Genomic DNA, 22,500 nt, shown 5'->3' with positions numbered 1-22,500 from the left:
ATTGAGACATTTTTTATTTAATCACAGTAATTACCGTCAATATTACTTAAAAGTCTTTCTTCAAAGTTTTGTGGACACAAAATACCTGTGTGTGTGTGTGTGTGTGTGTGTGTGTGTGTGTGTGTGTGTGTGTGTGTGTGTGTGTGTGCACCTGTCCAGACCTGTTCGCTCACACACACTCGCTGCCAGAGGGTGTGTGTGTGTGTGTGTGTGTGTGTGTGTGTGTGTGTGTGTGTGTGTGTGTGTGTGTGTGTGTGTGTGTGTGTGTGTGTGTGAGCTCGTCTCGCCGCGTCAGCAACAACTGTAGCGACGCCATCACTGAGGAGTCGTCGACCACCCATGAAGAAGCTGCTGCGAGACTTAAAATCACGTTTTAATCAGAGTTTTAATGGTTTATATTTTGATACAGTGAGTGAAAAATAGGTTTATTTTTTTATTAGTAATTCAAATGTTAATATTTAAGCTTTGTGTTCATTTGTGTTGCAATTAAACTTCTGGCCTCTAGATGGCAGCAGTAGAGTCATGTGGTCTGTAAATTCTACACATGAGTCAAGTACTGGACAATACTACACATATATACTTGTTACTACACTATCACAACACCAGAGTCAAGTACTGGACAATACTACACATATATACTTGTTACTACACTATCACAACACCAGAGTCAAGTACTGGACAATATTACACATATATCCTTGTTACTACACTATCACAACACCAGAGTCAAGTACTGGACAATACTACACATATATACTTGTTACTACACTATCACAACACCAGAGTCAAGTACTGGACAATACTACACATATATACTTGTTACTACACTATCACAACACCAGAGTCAAGTACTGGACAATACTACACATATATACTTGTTACTACACTATCACAACACCAGAGTCAAGTACTGGACAATACTACACATATATACTTGTTACTACACTATCACAACACCAGAGTCAAGTACTGGACAATACTACACATATATACTTGTTACTACACTATCACAACACCAGAGTCAAGTACTGGACAATACTACACATATATCCTTGTTACTACACTATCACAACACCAGAGTCAAGTACTGAACAATACTACACATATATACTTGTTACTACACTATCACAACACCAGAGTCTAGTACTGGACAATACTACACATATATACTTGTTACTACACTATCACAACACCAGAGTCTAGTACTGGACAATATTACACATATATACTTGTTACTACACTATCACAACACCAGAGTCAAGTACTGGACAATACTACATATATATACTTGTTACTACACTATCACAACACTAGAGTCAAGTACTGGACAATACTACACATATATACTTGTTACTACACTATCACAACACCAGAGTCAAGTACTGGAAAATACTACACATATATACGTGTTACTACACTATCACAACACCAGAGTCAAGTACTGGACAATACTACACATATATACTTGTTACTACACTATCACAACACCAGAGTCAAGTACTGGACAATACTACACATATATACTTGTTACTACACTATCACAACACCAGAGTCAAGTACTGGACAATACTACACATATATACTTGTTACTACACTATCACAACACCAGAGTCAAGTACTGGACAATACTACACATATATCCTTGTTACTACACTATCACAACACCAGAGTCAAGTACTGAACAATACTACACATATATACTTGTTACTACACTATCACAACACCAGAGTCTAGTACTGGACAATACTACACATATATACTTGTTACTACACTATCACAACACCAGAGTCTAGTACTGGACAATATTACACATATATACTTGTTACTACACTATCACAACACCAGAGTCAAGTACTGGACAATACTACATATATATACTTGTTACTACACTATCACAACACTAGAGTCAAGTACTGGACAATACTACACATATATACTTGTTACTACACTATCACAACACCAGAGTCAAGTACTGGAAAATACTACACATATATACGTGTTACTACACTATCACAACACCAGAGTCAAGTACTGGACAATACTACACATATATACTTGTTACTACACTATCACAACACCAGAGTCAAGTACTGGACAATACTACACATATATACTTGTTACTACACTATGACTATATATTCATATATATATATATTCATATATATATATTCATATATATGTATCACAGACGCTCAAACATTAATCCTCTCACATCAAATCGTTCCAGGATCTTGTTTGTCGAGATAATCCTCGTCTCGTTGGTTCCTGTTATTAAAGTGTTTTTCTCTCCAAACATCCAAATATGTGTTTTTGTTCAATGTAACGATAAGACGCTCATCATTCTCTCAGCACACTCCTCTCTTCATCCTCTTATCCTGTCGTCTCATCTAATCTGCCGTCCAGGAAGCCCCTGGCTCCACATCAATGAAGGGAAGAAGAGAAGAAGAGAAGAAGAGATGGAGCGACGGCGGGAGAATCATCAGGAGACCAGAAAATGGTGAAGAATCAAAAAATATTCCTTCTAATAGTCAAGAGTGGAAGGAAGTGGAGAAGAAAATTACAGTCGCCTTTATCTAAAGAAACTTGTTTCATCTCTCACTTCCTGTGGGGAAAAGAAGAGAAGATGAGAGGATGAGAGGATGAGAGGGAGAGAAGACCAAAGTCTACATTCACGAAACTACCATCTTTGTTATCACACACACTTGTATATATACAGTACACACACACACACTTGTATATATACAGTACACACACACACTTGTATATATACAGTACACACACACTTGTATATATACAGTACACACACACACTTGTATATATACAGTACACACACACACTTGTATATATACAGTACACACACACACTTGTATATATACAGTACACACACACACACTTGTATATACTGTATACACAAACACTCACATATATATATATATATATATATATATATATATATATATATATATATATATATATACACCGTATATACACACACACACACACACTTGTATATACTGTATACACAAACACTCACATATATATGAGTGTTTTTGAATACATACAATATAAAACTTATATATACGTATATATATATACAGTATTTCCCAATATCCCGAAGGAAATGTCCAAAGGGATCACTAAAGTTTTATCTATCTATCTACAGTATATATATACCGTATATACACACACACACACACACACACTTGTATATATACAGTACACACACACACTTGTATATATACACAAACACTCACGTATATATGAGTGTTTTTGTATATATACAAGTGTGTGTGCGTATATATTTATATATATATATATATATATATACATATATTTACAGTATAAATAGATAGATTAAAATTATATACGTATATATATATATACAGTATTTCCCAATATACCGGAGGAGACCTCCAGAGGGATCATGAAAGTTTTAACTATGTATCTATATATATATATATCTACTGTATACACACACACACACACACACACACACACACACACACACACACACACACACACACACACACACACACACACACACACAATGGCACCAAAAAGACTTGAAAGATCATCTTTTCGACTAAAGTTCTTGTTTCTTCTCTTCTGTGTTTGTGCGACAACTTTCACCATCAATGATACGATACGAGTAGAAAACAACACATTGACTCTCAAGAAAGTTATCTATTGACATGTATATGAAAATCAACAGGGATTTTATGGATCAGATATTTATCAGTTGAATCAAAGAATTTAAATTGAACAAACGTTGAAATATATTTGATTGAAATAACGTTGAATCATTTTTTAGATGGTTAAACTCAGCTATTTGTATATTGAATTGTTGGGAATTGTGGTTTTATCCATATTTTAATACAATTTCTTTACACATCGTTTAATATTCTAGAATTTAAAAATGTATTCTTTTTGCTCGTAGCCTGTTGAATTTCCATCATCCAATCTTGAGCCAATCACGCGACCGATAGTTGATCATGTGACGATGTAGAAGTAAGAAAATTATTATATATATTATTTAAAATTCAACTACTTAAAAAAAAGAGAAGAAAATAAAACTTTCAATTTACAAATAGTTGTTTTCAATTATTAAATAAAAACAAACTAAACCTTGTTCAAATATACTCATAATTGAATTCAAATATTTAAAAGAAAATGTTATGTATTTTAATGTCTAATTAAAAAAACAACATTTCAATATGAAAATAAAAGCAACCATTTAATTTTCAAATGATACTAATAAACTTCTATAGCTGTATTTAAAACAAAAGACACTATAGGAAAAACTAATTGTGATAAATAAATGTTGTGGTTTCTAACCACTAGATGGCGCAGTCGGGTCGCGGCCTGCAGCAGGTCCTCCCTCATGTGAGCACCTGAGCTGCTGGACCTGACGAGGCGGAGAGAAGTTCACCTCTGAGGAGGAGCTTCAGCCACCGTGAGGCCGACCCAGCAGAAGATCCTCCAGAGATGCTCGAGACCAGCAGCAGTGACCAGCTCTGACACACCTGTGGAGAGACCAGGCAGCCGCTCCAGGTAAGACTCAGGAATGCGAGGACGGATTTGTGCACGAGGGAAATTCCTCGTTACCAACGTGTACTTATACTTTACACACGCAGATCTGGGAGTTCTTGTCGTGTTTAAGGTCCACGATGAAGTACTTTAGTGTGAGTTGAGTTGGTTTTGGACTCAACATGGATGATGTTGACACAGGTGTGTGTGTTGTGTATTACGAGGACGCGTGTGTGTGTCAGAGAGTGTCAGGAATGTTTAAAGTAACACATTCTCTGTGATGTTGACACCAAAGTAAACAAGGATCCGACAGTAGAAGAAACTGATTTTGTTTTCTTAACAGAGCTTAAGTCGTCACTCGAGACACGAGTCCAACACACTGGTTGTGTATTTCTTTAGCAATAATTGTTTTTCTTCTGGTCCCGGGCCCCCCGTGGGGGGGACGTCCTGCCCGCAGAACCGGGGCCGAGGACATGCCGAGTCCTGCCGCGTGTCTGAAGTTCTCTGGCTGACTTTGAACTGCAGCTGCTGGAGGTGGAAATCAATCTCCATCTTCCCCCCTTGTCTCTGTGTGCGACTCGTCAGGCCTGCAGCCTGAAGATCATCTGGCCGGCGTCACTTTCATGTTCCCAGGTACAGAGGGATGAGAGGGAGATAAGAGGGAGGAGATGAAGCTACAAAAGACCCTCAGATGATGGTCGAGGTTCTTCAGAGACGACAGAGATCCAGGCGCCGATTTCTGTCGCTCGCTTCGTCAACATTTAACATCATTTCAAAGACGTCCTGAACACGCATCGTTGATCAGAACGATCGCTGAACTTCGACCTCTGAGGATCAGGGTCTCAAGGTTAACTGGCCGGGAGGTCACCAGAGGTCAATGGTTGTCAATATTGATATTTTGTTGTGTATTGTTCGAGGGATTTCTTCGTGGTTTCAGTGTTGGATTGTTTTTTGATAAAAATCTGTTCCATCTTATCTACAGTATTCTCTGGACTATAAGTGTCTCCGGAGCACAAGTCGCTCCAGACATAAAATGCATAATAAAGAAGTAAAAACATATATAAGTCGCACTGGAGTATAAGTCGCATTTTTGGGGGAAATTGATTTGATAAAATCCAAGAACAGACATGTGATCTTGAAAGAGAATTTAAAATAAAACTAGAGGCAACAACAGAATAATGTTACGTTACATGAAGTGAGAACCTGGTATGTTAACATAACATATGAAGAGTTATTCAGAGAACTATAGCATCAATAACTAACAAGTTTACCAAACCATCCGTGTAACTCCAAATAACTCTTCATCCTCGTGTCACTTTTAAACAACTAACTAACTCCGGAGGTAGAAGATGCTTCCTCTTCTACGTGGAAATGATCAACACAGGCCTAGAGCGCCCTCTTGTGGTTTAGTGTGAAAATAACATCTAAATGATATACCGCTAATAATGTGGTAATAATTTCACACATAAGTCGCTCCAGAGTATAATCTCACCCCCGGACAAACTATGAAGAAAACTGCGACTTATAGTCCGGAAAATACGGTAAATAATCAACGTGATGATCTTTATTTCTGAACCGTCTGACCTTGAACTTCTAACCCTGAGGCTCAACGAACCGTCCGACCTTGAACCAAAAGAGAATCTTTTGTTCTGCCGTCGCTCCTGAAAAGAGCCGCAGAATATCATGTCACGGGGCCACATATCGCCTGCGGGCCTCATGTTTGAAAATCCCTGCTGTTGATGATCCTAAGATCACAAGTGTCAAACTCATGGCCTCGGGGGCCAAACCTGGCCTGCCAAGTCGTTTCTTTGAACACAGTTTAAAGTGAAACAAAGATACGTATCAATCGTTTCACGTCCATGTTTTCACCAGAGACGAGTGTTTGGCTCGTGTTTCAATGTTATAAGAGGAGGTTTGTTAGCACTAGCATGAGTTAGTTGTGAGAGTAAACCATTGCTTAGTTAGTTAGTTATTACTAAAGTGTCAATACTAAAGTATCAATACTAAAGTATCAATACTAAAGTGTCAATACTAAAGTATCAATACTAAAGTATCAATACTTAAGTATCAATACTAAAGTGTCAATACTAAAGTATCAATACTAAAGTATCAATACTAAAGTATCAATACTAAAGTATCAATACTAAAGTGTCAATACTAAAGTGTCAATACTAAAGTATCAATACTAAAGTGTCAATACTAAAGTATCAATACTAAAGTGTCAATACTAAAGTGTCAATACTAAAGTATCAATACTAAAGTGTCAATACTAAAGTGTCAATACTAAAGTATCAATACTAAAGTATCAATACTAAAGTATCAATACTAAAGTGTCAATACTAAAGTGTCAATACTAAAGTATCAATACTAAAGTGTCAATACTAAAGTGTCAATACTAAAGTATCAATACTAAAGTATCAATACTAAAGTGTCAATACTAAAGTATCAATACTAAAGTGTCAATACTAAAGTGTCAATACTAAAGTATCAATACTAAAGTGTCAATACTAAAGTATCAATACTAAAGTGTCAATACTTAAGTATCAATACTAAAATGTCAATACTAAAGTATCAATACTAAAGTGTCAATACTAAAGTATCAATACTAAAGTGTCAATACTTAAGTATCAATACTAAAATGTCAATACTAAAGTATCAATACTAAAGTGTCAATACTAAAGTATCAATACTAAAGTGTCAATACTAAAGTGTCAATACTAAAGTGTCAATACTAAAGTATCAATACTAAAGTATCAATACTAAAGTGTCAATACTAAAGTATCAATACTAAAGTGTCAATACTAAAGTATAAATACTAAAGTGTCAATACTAAAGTGTCAATACTAAAGTATCAATACTAAAGTGACAATACTAAAGTGTCAATACTAAAGTATAAATACTAAAGTATCATTACTTAAGTATCAATACTAAAGTGTCATTAATTCAATGAGATACTGACGTTTAATTCTGTTCAGATATAAATAAAAATACTTGAATATGGATTGTGTTCGGCCACGACCAGAACCATCTTTAAAACCTTTTTTTAAAAACACCAGATTCAGACGTTGTTATACTTCATCATCAACTTTAACGCAGACAGAAAGAAATAAGAAAGAAATATAAATAAAAATGTAATTCATGACAAAGATTCAGTAAAACTGTGTTTATCTTTGAGTTGATCAACATTGTTAAAGCGTTAATTTATAGAAAAGAATAAACATCTGTAACTTTCTAATAATGTCCTTTTATACATTTATTTATTTATTTAATCATGGAGATTATTTCATAAAGATGTCACTGAAGATGCTTCAGTAACAAAAACTTGTTATAAAGTCCAACATCTCAGGTTCTGGAGACGAAGAACCTCAAGAACCACAGACGTGATCAGACGGCCGTGAAAAGAGGATCTTTCGGCTCCTCCACGAAACCACATGATCGTTTTCCACGAGAAGCTCGAGGGAAAACATCACTTTTCCAATCACTGTCTTCGCTCTCGATGTCATCGTTTCAACATGTGCTCCACACACACTTGAACCTCCCACACGGGCCAGAGGGGGGCGCTCATCGAGGTCTGTGGTCTCGAGGCTCGAAGGTAACGACGGATGGAATTACAGACTTAATGTCCTTTGACGTTTTGATTTAACGATCGAAAACGACTCTTCATATTGGTGCTGCTCGGGAAGGTGTGGTGAGGATCTCGGCCTGAAAACAAAGAAGCTAAATTCCTGCTCAGATCAGACTCTCAGTCGAACCTCCTGCCGCCACTGAATCAACAGAGACGGAGACGGAGACGTCTTGGGTTGGAGAGGAAGAGATGATGAAAGACAAATCACCAGCAGGCAAAGAATCAAAGAGTCGAGCGACTGCACCACAGCTAGGTGTGTGTGTGTGTGTGTGTGTGTGTGTGTGTGTGTGTGTGTGTGTGTGTGTGAGAGAGTTTGTTTTCTCTGCAGCTTGAGTGGGAAGCTCTCACTAAGAATATAATTAAAGCAATCAAGAGATGAGGAGGATGAAGCAGCAACACAGTCACATCGACACACAACTTATGTGCACAACACACAGGTTTACGCTTGAATATCGACTGATTACGACCACAAACTATCAAACAAGTTTGTCCGTCAAAACACAAACTGCACTCAGTGCATCTTTTGTTTACTTCAGCCTAGAAAAGAAGATTGTTGTGTATAAAGTGTTGATGGATGATGAGACTTCAGCACTTTTACTGATATCATTTGGTCAAATCTGTCAGTGTTTGAGTACGACTTTGTTACTACAAACCTGTACAAATCTGTACTGATATTCAACAAGGCTCCGTAGTAATATTCCACGAGGCTCCGGAGTATTACTCCACAACGCTCTGTAGTATTAATCCATGAGGCTCCGTAGTATTATTCCACAACACTCCTTAGTATTACTCCACAACGCTCCGTAGTATTATTCCACAACGCTCCCTAGTATTACTCGACAAGGCTCCATTCTATTTTTCCACAACGCTCCGTAGTATTATCCCTTGAAGCTCCGTATTATTACTCCACAAGGCTCCATACTATTACATTGCAAAGCTCTGTAGTATTACTCCACAAGGCTCCATACTATTACATTGCAAGGCTCTGTAGTAATACTCCACAAGGCTCCATACTATTACATTGCAAAGCTCTGTAGTATTACTCCACAGGGCTCCATACTATTACATTGCAAGGCTCAGTAGTATTACTCTACAAGGCTCCATACTATTACATTGCAAGGCTCAGTAGTATTACTCTACAAGGCTCCATACTATTACATTGCAAAGCTCTGTAGTATTACTCCACAAGGCTCCATACTATTACATTGCAAGGCTCTGTAGTATTACTCCACAGGGCTCCATACTATTACATTGCAAGGCTCAGTAGTATTACTCTACAAGGCTCCATACTATTACATTGCAAGGCTCAGTAGTATTACTCCACAGGGCTCCATACTATTACATTGCAAGGCTCAGTAGTATTACTCTACAAGGCTCCATACTATTACATTGCAAGGCTCAGTAGTATTACTCCACAAGGCTCCATACTATTACATTGCAAGGCTCAGTAGTATTACTCTACAAGGCTCCATACTATTACATTGCAAAGCTCTGTAGTATTACTCCACAGGGCTCCATACTATTACATTGCAAAGCTCTGTAGTATTACTCCACAGGGCTCCATACTATTACATTGCAAGGCTCAGTAGTATTACTCTACAAGGCTCCATACTATTACATTGCGAGGCTCAGTAGTATTACTCCACAAGGCTCCATACTATTACATTGCAAGGCTCAGTAGTATTACTCCACAAGGCTCCATACTATTACATTGCAAGGCTCAGTAGTATTACTCCACAAGGCTCCATACTATTACATTGCAAGGCTCAGTAGTATTACTCCACAAGGCTCTGTAGCATTACTCGACAAGGCTTAGTAGTATTACTCCACAAGGCTCAGTAGTATAACTACACAAGGCTACAAAATATTATTTTGCAAGGCTGATTACTATTACCCTGCAAGGCTCCGTAGTACTACGAAGTCTGGTGTATAAATACTACAAAGCCACACTGCCCTTCGACCTTATAATCTGAAAAGATAATGTTGAAGAATTCCTGAGAGTTGGCTACAATATAAAAGCAGATCTTAACGTATGCATCTGCAGTGATGAGTTCACTGGGAGGAGGCCAGACGCAGAGAAAGTGCTGTTATAAATCAGAGTTGATCGCGTTCGACGTTTCCGTATGAAGCCGAGTTCAAGTGTTTTCAAACGTTGCACGAAGCAACTGAAGTTTTAGTTGAAGGAATTCAGGAAGTTCAACAAGTTAAATAGTTAGTGTGTCATCACCGTTGTTTAATCTTAACCGTTGACGAACATTGGAGAGCGAAGCGATGATGAACCAGGATCAGACTAATGGATGTTTAGGAAGCATATGAAGAGCAGCTGTTGCTCCGAGCTTTGCTTCCGTCTCCGAGGCTGGAAATCGCTTTAATCTCCTGTTTATTTTCGGATGAAACTTAAACACTCATCATGTTCTAAATGAGAGGTTTTCATCTGGCGCTGGAAAGATTGCGCAGACGTCGTAGAGCGAACTAATAATGTGTAAAATTGAAAGAAGATTTCTCAGAGAACAGTCACACAGCGGTCGCTCTGACTTGAGTGACAGCCACAACAACACCGTCCATGACGTGTCCTGTCGTCTCCACTCCAGAGACAGAAGTGAAAGAAGCCAGCAGCACATTCCTGCCTTGTGATTAAGAAAATAACTCTTAAGTGGAGGCACCACTTGAAAGTCAAATTAGGCCGCATCATAAAACACTTTATTGAAGTTTGCTTCACCATGATGGCTCTGCAGTGACACGACCATTAACCACTGAAGTCAATAGAAACTTTTCTCTGCGCGACTCACATGAAAAAGTGAAGAACCTTTAATGAAAGAGAAGAGTCTCTCGACGACGGGGAAACCCAGCTTGTTAGTGGTTTTTGTCCAGGCTCCAGACGGATGTTTTACGCCTGAAAAGAATTTCAAAACTTCTTTTAGTACGTGAGCAGAACCTATGTTCGTATGTTCGTGTGGAATGTTAGCGCTGGCGGAGCAGTTAGCAGGAGGGTTCGCTCGCCCGTCCATGGATAATGAATGTCATTTAAATGTTAATATTGTTTTACGCCTGAAAAGAATTTCAAAACTTCCTTTAGTACGTGAGCAGCACCTATGTTCGTATGTTTGTGTGGAATGTTAGCGCTGGCGGAGCAGTTAGCATGAGGTTAGCATGAGCGCCTCGAGACGGCCATGGATAATGAATGTCATTTAAATGTTAATAGTGTTTTACGCCTGAAAAGAATTTCAAAACTTCCTTTAGTACGTGAGCAGCACCTATGTTCGTATGTTTGTGTGGAATGTTAGCGCTGGCGGAGCAGTTAGCATGAGGTTAGCATGAGCGCCTCGAGACGGCCATGGATAATGAATGTCATTTAAATGTTAATATTGTTTTACGCCTGAAAAGAATTTCAAAACTTCCTTTAGTACGTGAGCAGCACCTATGTTCGTATGTTCGTGTGGAATGTTAGCGCTGGCGGAGCAGTTAGCATGAGGTTAGCATGAGCGCCTCGAGACGGCCATGGATAATGAATGTCATTTAAATGTTAATAGTGTTTTACGCCTGAAAAGAATTTCAAAACTTCCTTTAGTACGTGAGCAGAACCTATGTTCGTATGTTCGTGTGGAATGTTAGCGCTGGCGGAGCAGTTAGCATGAGGTTAGCATGAGTGCCTCGATACGGCCATGGATAATGAATGTCATTTAAATGTTAATATTGTTTTACGCCTGAAAAGAATTTCAAAACTTCCTTTAGTACGTGAGCAGCACCTATGTTCGTATGTTTGTGTGGAATGTTAGCGCTGGCGGAGCAGTTAGCATGAGGTTAGCATGAGCGCCTCGAGACGGCCATGGATAATGAATGTCATTTAAATGTTAATATTGTTTTACGCCTGAAAAGAATTTCAAAACTTCCTTTAGTACGTGAGCAGCACCTATGTTCGTATGTTCGTGTGGAATGTTAGCGCTGGCGGAGCAGTTAGCATGAGGTTAGCATGAGCGCCTCGAGACGGCCATGGATAATGAATGTCATTTAAATGTTAATAGTGTTTTACGCCTGAAAAGAATTTCAAAACTTCCTTTAGTACGTGAGCAGAACCTATGTTCGTATGTTTGTGTGGAATGTTAGCGCTGGCGGAGCAGTTAGCATGAGGTTAGCATGAGCGCCTCGAGACGGCCATGGATAATGAATGTCATTTAAATGTTAATATTGTTTTACGCCTGAAAAGAATTTCAAAACTTCCTTTAGTACGTGAGCAGAACCTATGTTCGTATGTTTGTGTGGAATGTTAGCGCTGGCGGAGCAGTTAGCATGAGGTTAGCATGAGCGCCTCGAGACGGCCATGGATAATGAATGTCATTTAAATGTTAATATTGTTTTACGCCTGAAAAGAATTTCAAAACTTCCTTTAGTACGTGAGCAGAACCTATGTTTGTATGTTCGTGTGGAATGTTAGCGCTGGCGGAACAGTTAGCATGAGGTTAGCATGAGCGCCTCGAGACGGCCATGGATAATGAATGTCATTTAAATATTGTTTTTTCTCTTGTCATACAGGATTGTTTTGAAGCTGTGATACACGTGATGGTAGTTTTACATCAGTACAGATGAATATCTAGTACAAAACTACTTTCATCTCTGAGCAGCTGCTTTAAAAAGACTTTGTTGTCGGATCAAGGATTTACTTTGAGGATCAGAACTTAGCAAACGTCTCAGTACAATAGTTGTACAGTGAGTGGAAATATCCAGAAGAACCTTCACCTCCTCTGAGCCGAACATCAACATCAGTTTCAAAGCGTAAATACTTATAGCACAGAGTCAAATCAATGCTAATGTTCTCAGTGGAGCGTTGAACGGATCAGTTTCACAGTCATTACCAGTCATTACCACGAGCTCACGCCGACGCTCACTGACGTCAGCACAAGAAACACAAACACAGACGAGGAGAAACGAGAGCTTGATTGGCAGCGACGGAAGGTTGGAAGCAGATCTGCAGGAAGCGTCTGTCGACTGAACGTATGCGTGTTTACGTGAAGCCACATATGGCAGATTCCACGAGCTTCCATAGGTCACCCACGGCGAGGATTCACGGCTCTATGGAACGCTCAGTTCATCAGGCGCGTCTGTCGTGTTGATCGTCGACGCAGATTTCACGTCTGCTTTGAAGATTCAGGATCTTAACGTCGCTCTGGCTTCAAACCTGACGCTCTAAGCTTTTGTTGAAACATACTGTGGTAGAGCTTAAAGACTTTGATACCAGTGGGTCCACTGTGAGGGTCCACTGTCAGGTCCACTGTGAGGGTCCACTGTCAGGTCCACTGTCAGGGTCCACTGTCAGGTCCACTGTCAGGGTCCACTGTCAGGGTCCACTGTCAGGTTCCACTGTCAGGGTCCACTGTCAGGGTCCACTGTCAGGGTCCACTGTCAGGGTCCACTGTGAGGGTCCACTGTCAGGTCCACTGTGAGGGTCCACTGTCAGGTCCACTGTCAGGGTCCACTGTCAGGGTCCACTGTCAGGTTCCACTGTCAGGGTCCACTGTCAGGGTCCACTGTCAGGGTCCACTGTCAGGGTCCACTGTGAGGGTCCACTGTGAGGGTCCACTGTCAGGGTCCACTGTCAGGGTCCACTGTCAGGGTCCACTGTCAGGGTCCACTGTGAGGGTCCACTGTCAGGGTCCACTGTCAGGGTCCACTGTGAGGGTCCACTGTCAGGTCCACTGTCAGGGTCCACTGTCAGGGTCCACTGTCAGGGTCCACTGTCAGGGTCCACTGTCAGGGTCCACTGTGAGGGTCCACTGTCAGGGTCCACTGTCAGGGTCCACTGTCAGGGTCCACTGTCAGGGTCCACTGTCAGGGTCCACTGTGAGGGTCCACTGTCAGGGTCCACTGTCAGGGTCCACTGTCAGGGTCCACTGTCAGGGTCCACTGTGAGGGTCCACTGTCAGGGTCCACTGTCAGGGTCCACTGTCAGGGTCCACTGTCAGGGTCCACTGTGAGGGTCCACTGTCAGGGTCCACTGTCAGGGTCCACTGTCAGGGTCCACTGTGAGGGTCCCTGAGGGTCCACTGTCAGGGTCCACTGTGAGGGTCCCTGAGGGTCCACTGTCAGGGTCCACTGTCAGGGTCCACTGTCAGGGTCCACTGTCAGGGTCCACTGTCAGGGTCCACTGTCAGGGTCCCTGAGGGTCCGTGAGACTTGATATATCAGTGATCATTACTGTCTGACAGGTTTATTATTTTCAAAAGATTTTCTCCATATTGACACGTCAGGAGGCGAGTGTTGCTTGACGAGGCTTCATGAAACAAGTGTTCAGGTATCATGACACGTATTTAATCTGTGGCTCTGATCTACTGATCCAAATCATTTTTAAAACACTTTATTATGTGGTTATGTTATGTATGTAGTATGGTGTGAATGGCAGACATATGGCGATACAATGTGTAACACAATACAGGGTCAACGATACTGTGATGTATCAGGATACTGTAATAACAAGTATATATGTGTAGTATTGTCCAGTACTTGACTCTGGTGTTGTGATAGTGTAGTAACAAGTATATATGTGTAGTATTGTCCAGTACTTGACTCTGGTGTTGTGATAGTGTAATAACAAGTATATATGTGTAGTATTGTCCAGTACTTGACTCTGGTGTTGTGATAGTGTAGTAACAAGTATATATGTGTAGTATTGTCCAGTACTTGACTCTGGTGTTGTGATAGTGTAGTAACAAGTATATATGTGTAGTATTGTCCAGTACTTGACTCTGGTGTTGTGATAGTGTAGTAACAAGTATATATGTGTAGTATTGTCCAGTACTTGACTCTGGTGTTGTGATAGTGTAGTAACAAGTATATATGTGTAGTATTGTCCAGTACTTGACTCTGGTGTTGTGATAGTGTAGTAACAAGTATATATGTGTAGTATTGTCCAGTACTTGACTCTGGTGTTGTGATAGTGTAGTAACAAGTATATATGTGTAGTATTGTCCAGTACTTGACTCTGGTGTTGTGATAGTGTAGTAACAAGTATATATGTGTAGTATTGTCCAGTACTTGACTCTAGTGTTGTGATAGTGTAGTAACAAGTATATATGTGTAGTATTGTCCAGTACTTGACTCTGGTGTTGTGATAGTGTAGTAACAAGTATATATGTGTAGTATTGTCCAGTACTTGACTCTGGTGTTGTGATAGTATAGTAACAAGTATATATGTGTAGTATTGTCCAGTACTTGACTCTGGTGTTGTGATAGTGTAGTAACAAGTATATATGTGTAGTATTGTCCAGTACTTGACTCTGGTGTTGTGATAGTGTAGTAACAAGTATATATGTGTAGTATTGTCCAGTACTTGACTCTGGTGTTGTGATAGTGTAGTAACAAGTATATATGTGTAGTATTGTCCAGTACTTGACTCTGGTGTTGTGATAGTGTAGTAACAAGTATATATGTGTAGTATTGTCCAGTACTTGACTCTGGTGTTGTGATAGTGTAGTAACAAGTATATATGTGTAGTATTGTCCAGTACTTGACTCTGGTGTTGTGATAGTGTAGTAACAAGTATATATGTGTAGTATTGTCCAGTACTTGACTCTGGTGTTGTGATAGTGTAGTAACAAGTATATATGTGTAGTATTGTCCAGTACTTGACTCTGGTGTTGTGATAGTGTAGTAACAAGTATATATGTGTAGTATTGTCCAGTACTTGACTCTGGTGTTGTGATAGTGTAGTAACAAGTATATATGTGTAGTATTGTCCAGTACTTGACTCTGGTGTTGTGATAGTGTAGTAACAAGTATATATGTGTAGTATTGTCCAGTACTTGACTCTAGTGTTGTGATAGTGTAGTAACAAGTATATATGTGTAGTATTGTCCAGTACTTGACTCTGGTGTTGTGATAGTGTAGTAACAAGTATATATGTGTAGTATTGTCCAGTACTTGACTCTGGTGTTGTGATAGTATAGTAACAAGTATATATGTGTAGTATTGTCCAGTACTTGACTCTGGTGTTGTGATAGTGTAGTAACAAGTATATATGTGTAGTATTGTCCAGTACTTGACTCTGGTGTTGTGATAGTGTAGTAACAAGTATATATGTGTAGTATTGTCCAGTACTTGACTCTGGTGTTGTGATAGTGTAGTAACAAGTATATATGTGTAGTATTGTCCAGTACTTGACTCTGGTGTTGTGATAGTGTAGTAACAAGTATATATGTGTAGTATTGTCCAGTACTTGACTCTGGTGTTGTGATAGTGTAGTAACAAGTATATATGTGTAGTATTGTCCAGTACTTGACTCTGGTGTTGTGATAGTGTAGTAACAAGTATATATGTGTAGTATTGTCCAGTACTTGACTCTGGTGTTGTGATAGTGTAGTAACAAGTATATATGTGTAGTATTGTCCAGTACTTGACTCTGGTGTTGTGATAGTGTAGTAACAAGTATATATGTGTAGTATTGTCCAGTACTTGACTCTGGTGTTGTGATAGTGTAGTAACAAGTATATATGTGTAGTATTGTCCAGTACTTGACTCTGGTGTTGTGATAGTGTAGTAACAAGTATATATGTGTAGTATTGTCCAGTACTTGACTCTGGTGTTGTGATAGTGTAGTAACAAGTATATATGTGTAGTATTGTTCAGTACTTGACTCTGGTGTTGTGATAGTGTAGTAACAAGTATATATGTGTCGTATTGTTCAGTACTTGACTCTGGTGTTGTGAACGTGTAGTAACAAGTATATATGTGTAGTATTGTCCAGTACTTGACTCTGGTGTTGTGATAGTGTAGTAACAAGTATAAATGTGTAGTATTGTCCTGTACTTGACTCTGGTGTTGTGATAGTGTAGTAACAAGTATATATGTGTAGTATTGTCCAGTACTTGACTCTGGTGTTGTGATAGTGTAGTAACAAGTATATATGTGTAGTATTGTCCAGTACTTGACTCTGGTGTTGTGATAGTGTAGTAACAAGTATATATGTGTCGTATTGTCCAGTACTTGACTCTGGTGTTGTGATAGTGTAGTAACAAGTATATATGTGTAGTATTGTCCAGTACTTGACTCTGGTGTTGTGATAGTGTAGTAACAAGTATATATGTGTAGTATTGTCCAGTACTTGACTCTGGTGTTGTGATAGTGTAGTAACAAGTATATATGTGTAGTATTGTCCAGTACTTGACTCTGGTGTTGTGATAGTGTAGTAACAAGTATATATGTGTAGTATTGTCCAGTACTTGACTCTGGTGTTGTGATAGTGTAGTAACAAGTATATATGTGTAGTATTGTCCAGTACTTGACTCTGGTGTTGTGATAGTGTAGTAACAAGTATATATGTGTAGTATTGTCCAGTACTTGACTCTGGTGTTGTGATAGTGTAGTAACAAGTATATATGTGTCGTATTGTCCAGTACTTGACTCTGGTGTTGTGATAGTGTAGTAACAAGTATATATGTGTAGTATTGTCCAGTACTTGACTCTAGTGTTGTGATAGTGTAGTAACAAGTATATATGTGTAGTATTGTCCAGTACTTGACTCTGGTGTTGTGATAGTGTAGTAACAAGTATATATGTGTAGTATTGTCCAGTACTTGACTCTGGTGTTGTGATAGTGTAGTAACAAGTATATATGTGTAGTATTGTCCAGTACTTGACTCTGGTGTTGTGATAGTGTAGTAACAAGTATATATGTGTAGTATTGTCCAGTACTTGACTCTGGTGTTGTGATAGTGTAGTAACAAGTATATATGTGTAGTATTGTCCAGTACTTGACTCTGGTGTTGTGATAGTGTAGTAACAAGTATATATGTGTAGTATTGTCCAGTACTTGACTCTGGTGTTGTGATAGTGTAGTAACAAGTATATATGTGTAGTATTGTCCAGTACTTGACTCTGGTGTTGTGATAGTGTAGTAACAAGTATATATGTGTAGTATTGTCCAGTACTTGACTCTGGTGTTGTGATAGTGTAGTAACAAGTATATATGTGTCGTATTGTCCAGTACTTGACTCTGGTGTTGTGATAGTGTAGTAACAAGTATATATGTGTCGTATTGTCCAGTACTTGACTCTAGTGTTGTGATAGTGTAGTAACAAGTATATATGTGTAGTATTGTCCAGTACTTGACTCTGGTGTTGTGATAGTGTAGTAACAAGTATATATGTGTAGTATTGTCCAGTACTTGACTCTGGTGTTGTGATAGTGTAGTAACAAGTATATATGTGTAGTATTGTCCAGTACTTGACTCTGGTGTTGTGATAGTGTAGTAACAAGTATATATGTGTAGTATTGTCCAGTACTTGACTCTGGTGTTGTGATAGTGTAGTAACAAGTATATATGTGTAGTATTGTCCAGTACTTGACTCTGGTGTTGTGATAGTGTAGTAACAAGTATATATGTGTAGTATTGTCCAGTACTTGACTCTGGTGTTGTGATAGTGTAGTAACAAGTATATATGTGTAGTATTGTCCAGTACTTGACTCTGGTGTTGTGATAGTGTAGTAACAAGTATATATGTGTAGTATTGTCCAGTATTTGACTCTGGTGTTGTGATAGTGTAGTAACAAGTATATATGTGTAGTATTGTCTATTCTTTCTTCAGCTGTGAACGACGTAATGACTGCTGCCATTTAACGGAGGGAATATTTGCAAGTTAATCGTTAATAAAAAACAAATTCAATGAAAATAAAACTACAGAACTATGATAATAAATTAAATTATTTTAAAGTTTATGTGTATTAATATTTACTTGTAGTCGACTTGTTGAACATTTAAATACAGAGACAGAAGAACGACATGAACAAAGTGCAAAATAAGGTCCAATAAGTGAGAATCGCTCACAACAGTTTGATCAGATCGACCCGAAGAAGCAGAAAATAGTTTAAAACAAGAGATGATCCTAGAAGATTAATATAAGCTTTTATCTCAGACCTGCCTCGACAGAGAGCAGGTTGAAAGAGTGTGTCTTCAAACACACTCGTGTGTGTGTGTGTGTGTGTGTGTGTGTGTGTGTGTGTGTGTGTGTGTGTGTGTGTGTGTGTGTGTGTGTGTGTGCGCCTCACCTTAACCCCATAATGAGTCGCCTGCAGGGGGTCTCCAGCCATCACTTCCTGCCATCTTTCATCTCAGAAGACACAGTAGGACACGAACACCTCCGCCACACAACTGTGTGTGTCCGTGTTTGTGAGTGTGTGTTTGTGTGTCATTAGAGATCAAGGCTCGGGGAATTAAGCATCGTCGAACATCAGAAGTTTCAACTCCTGGAAGATCTGGAGCCAGACGCGGAGATTTCAAGACGAGATGAAAGATCACGTCGGCGTCTTCTTCCTTTGAGACGTGAACACACACAGACACACACAGACACACACAGACGCACACAGACGCACACAAGTTTCAGCTCGTTTTGTGTCGAACTGAACCAATTAAAATCTCAAGACGCTTCAATCAAGACAATAACAACTCAAGAAATTGTGTGAAAGATGCTAAAATATTGTATTTATATCATCAAAACAGACTTTTAAGGACATTATATTCAATATTTACATTAGAAATATTGTATTTATATCATCAAAACAGACTTTTAAGGACATTATATTCAATATTTACATTAGAAATATTGTATTTATATCATCAAAACAGACTTTTAAGGACATTATATTCAATATTTACATTAGAAATATTGTATTTATATCATCAAAACAGACTTCTGAGGACATTATATTCAATATTTACATTAGAAATATTGTATTTATATCATCAAAACAGACTTTTAAGGACATTATATTCAATATTTACATTAGAAATATTGTATTTATATCATCAAAACAGACTTTTAAGGACATTATATTCAATATTTACATTAGAAATATTGTATTTATATCATCAAAACAGACTTTTAAGGACATTATATTCAATATTTACATTAGAAATATTGTATTTATATCATCAAAACAGATTTTTAAGGACATTATATTCAATATTTACATTAAAAATATTGTATTTATATCATCAAAACAGACTTTTAAGGACATTATATTCAATATTTACATTAAAAATATTGTATTTATATCATCAAAACAGACTTTTAAGGACATTATATTCAATATTTACATTAAAAAATATTGTATTTATATCATCAAAACAGACTTTTAAGGACATTATATTCAATATTTACATTAGAAATATTGTATTTATATCATCAAAACAGACTTTTGAGGACATTATATTCAATATTTACATTAGAAATATTGTATTTATATCATCAAAACAGACTTTTAAGGACATTATATTCAATATTTACATTAAAAATATTGTATTTATATCATCAAAACAGACTTTTGAGGACATTATATTCAATATTTTCATTAGAAATATTGTATTTATATCATCAAAACAGACTTTTAAGGACATTATATTCAATATTTACATTAGAAATATTGTATTTATATCATCAAAACAGACTTTTAAGGACATTATATTCAATATTTACATTAAAAATATTGTATTTATATCATCAAAACAGACTTTTAAGGACATTATATTCAATATTTACATTAGAAATATGGTATTTATATCATCAAAACAGACTTTTGAGGACATTATATTCAATATTTACATTAGAAATATTGTATTTATATCATCAAAACAGACTTTTAAGGACATTATATTCAATATTTACATTAAAAATATTGTATTTATATCATCAAAACAGACTTCTGAGGACATTATATTCAATATTTACATTAGAAATATTGTATTTATATCATCAAAACAGACTTTTGAGGACATTATATTCAATATTTTCATTAAAAATATTGTATTTATATCATTAAAACAGACTTCTGAGGACATTATATTCAATATTTACATTAAAAATATTGTATTTATATCATCAAAACAGACTTCTGAGGACATTATATTCAATATTTACATTAGAAATATTGTATTTATATCATCAAAACAGACTTTTAAGGACATTATATTCAATATTTACATTAGAAATATTGTATTTATATCATCAAAACAGACTTCTGAGGACATTATATTCAATATTTACATTAAAAATATTGTATTTATATCATCAAAACAGACTTCTGAGGACATTATATTCAATATTTACATTAGAAATATTGTATTTATATCATCAAAACAGACTTTTGAGGACATTATATTCAATATTTTCATTAAAAATATTGTATTTATATCATTAAAACAGACTTCTGAGGACATTATATTCAATATTTTCATTAAAAATATTGTATTTATATCATTAAAACAGACTTCTGAGGACATTATATTCAATATTTACATTAGAAATATTGTATTTATATCATCAAAACAGACTTTTGAGGACATTATATTCAATATTTACATTAGAAATATTGTATTTATATCATCAAAACAGACTTCTGAGGACATTATATTCAATATTTACATTAGAAATATGATACAAGTATGTGTGTTACAGTATAGATTCAAGATCAATCACAAATCATAACTAATATCAAAACTAATAACATATACAGTTACTATTCTCATGAATAGAAATATATATATATATATATTAACTATTGTTTAATCCAATCAGGAATAACATCATATGCTGCTGTTAATTATCTCCATGTCAGTATATTAACTTTAAATCAGGATTAAACTGGAAAACCTCCATTTACGCTGATTTGTGGTTTATTTGTTTGTTTTTCTTTTAGGTTTAATCCAGTATTTTTGCCATTTCTACTACTTTTTATATATTTTTTTAAATTTGAAATATTCCTATAGACCAGCTTCAGGGTCAGCAGGGGTCAGGGACATTACGGAGCTGGTCTGCTCAGGAGGTGGCGCTATAGATCCTTCTATCGCACAGATATCAACAAATTGGATTCAGACGATATTCAGAAAATGTTTTCAAATAAATTTGTCTGGTTGAATTTTATTGGAATATCATCAGGTTCCTACAGTTAAAGACAAGTTAAGTTCAAAAGAGTTTTTAAAAACCAATTGATTTTAAAGTGACGTCGACTCGACATAAAGATTTGAGAACAAAGAACCTAAAGTTTGTCTGGAACAGTTTTCTACTGTAGGTCGTGAACCGAGTTCAAGTAAAGGCTGGAACCGCTTTGGTTTGTTCTCTATTGTGATCAAACGACAATCTGTGAAATTCATAAATAAATACATAAATGTTACCAGATAGTTTGAGATTTTAGTCCAACATAAAACTTATTTATCACATTTTTTAGACTTTTGAAAACCAGATTTAAGACATTTTAATGCAAATGTAAGTCTCATTTTTAGATGCGTGGCTCACGATACTTGATAAGGATCCGTGAACACGACGCACACACACAAAGACACACTAAACTCACTGCTTTAGTTTGTA

The 22,500-nt window shown here is 37.1% G+C and overlaps 1 protein-coding gene across 1 annotated transcript in view; it reads left to right on the top strand.

Annotated features, from left to right (window-relative positions):
* Positions 1–4,465: 4,465 nt before the first annotated feature.
* The window catches only part of edar (ectodysplasin A receptor), a 47,692-nt gene continuing 29,657 nt past the window's right edge, over positions 4,466–22,500 (top strand). The window contains exon 1 of the mRNA XM_087804751.1: positions 4,466–4,551. The gene's annotated coding sequence lies outside the window, so the exon portion shown is untranslated. The remainder of the gene's footprint in view (positions 4,552–22,500) is intronic.

This window comes from Callionymus lyra, chromosome 12, assembly GCF_982586985.1.
Source record: "Callionymus lyra chromosome 12, fCalLyr1.hap1.1, whole genome shotgun sequence".
Classification (NCBI taxonomy): Eukaryota; Metazoa; Chordata; class Actinopteri; order Syngnathiformes; family Callionymidae; genus Callionymus; species Callionymus lyra.
Note: the sequence above shows the minus strand (reverse complement) of the source record. Positions and strands in the feature narration are given on the sequence as shown.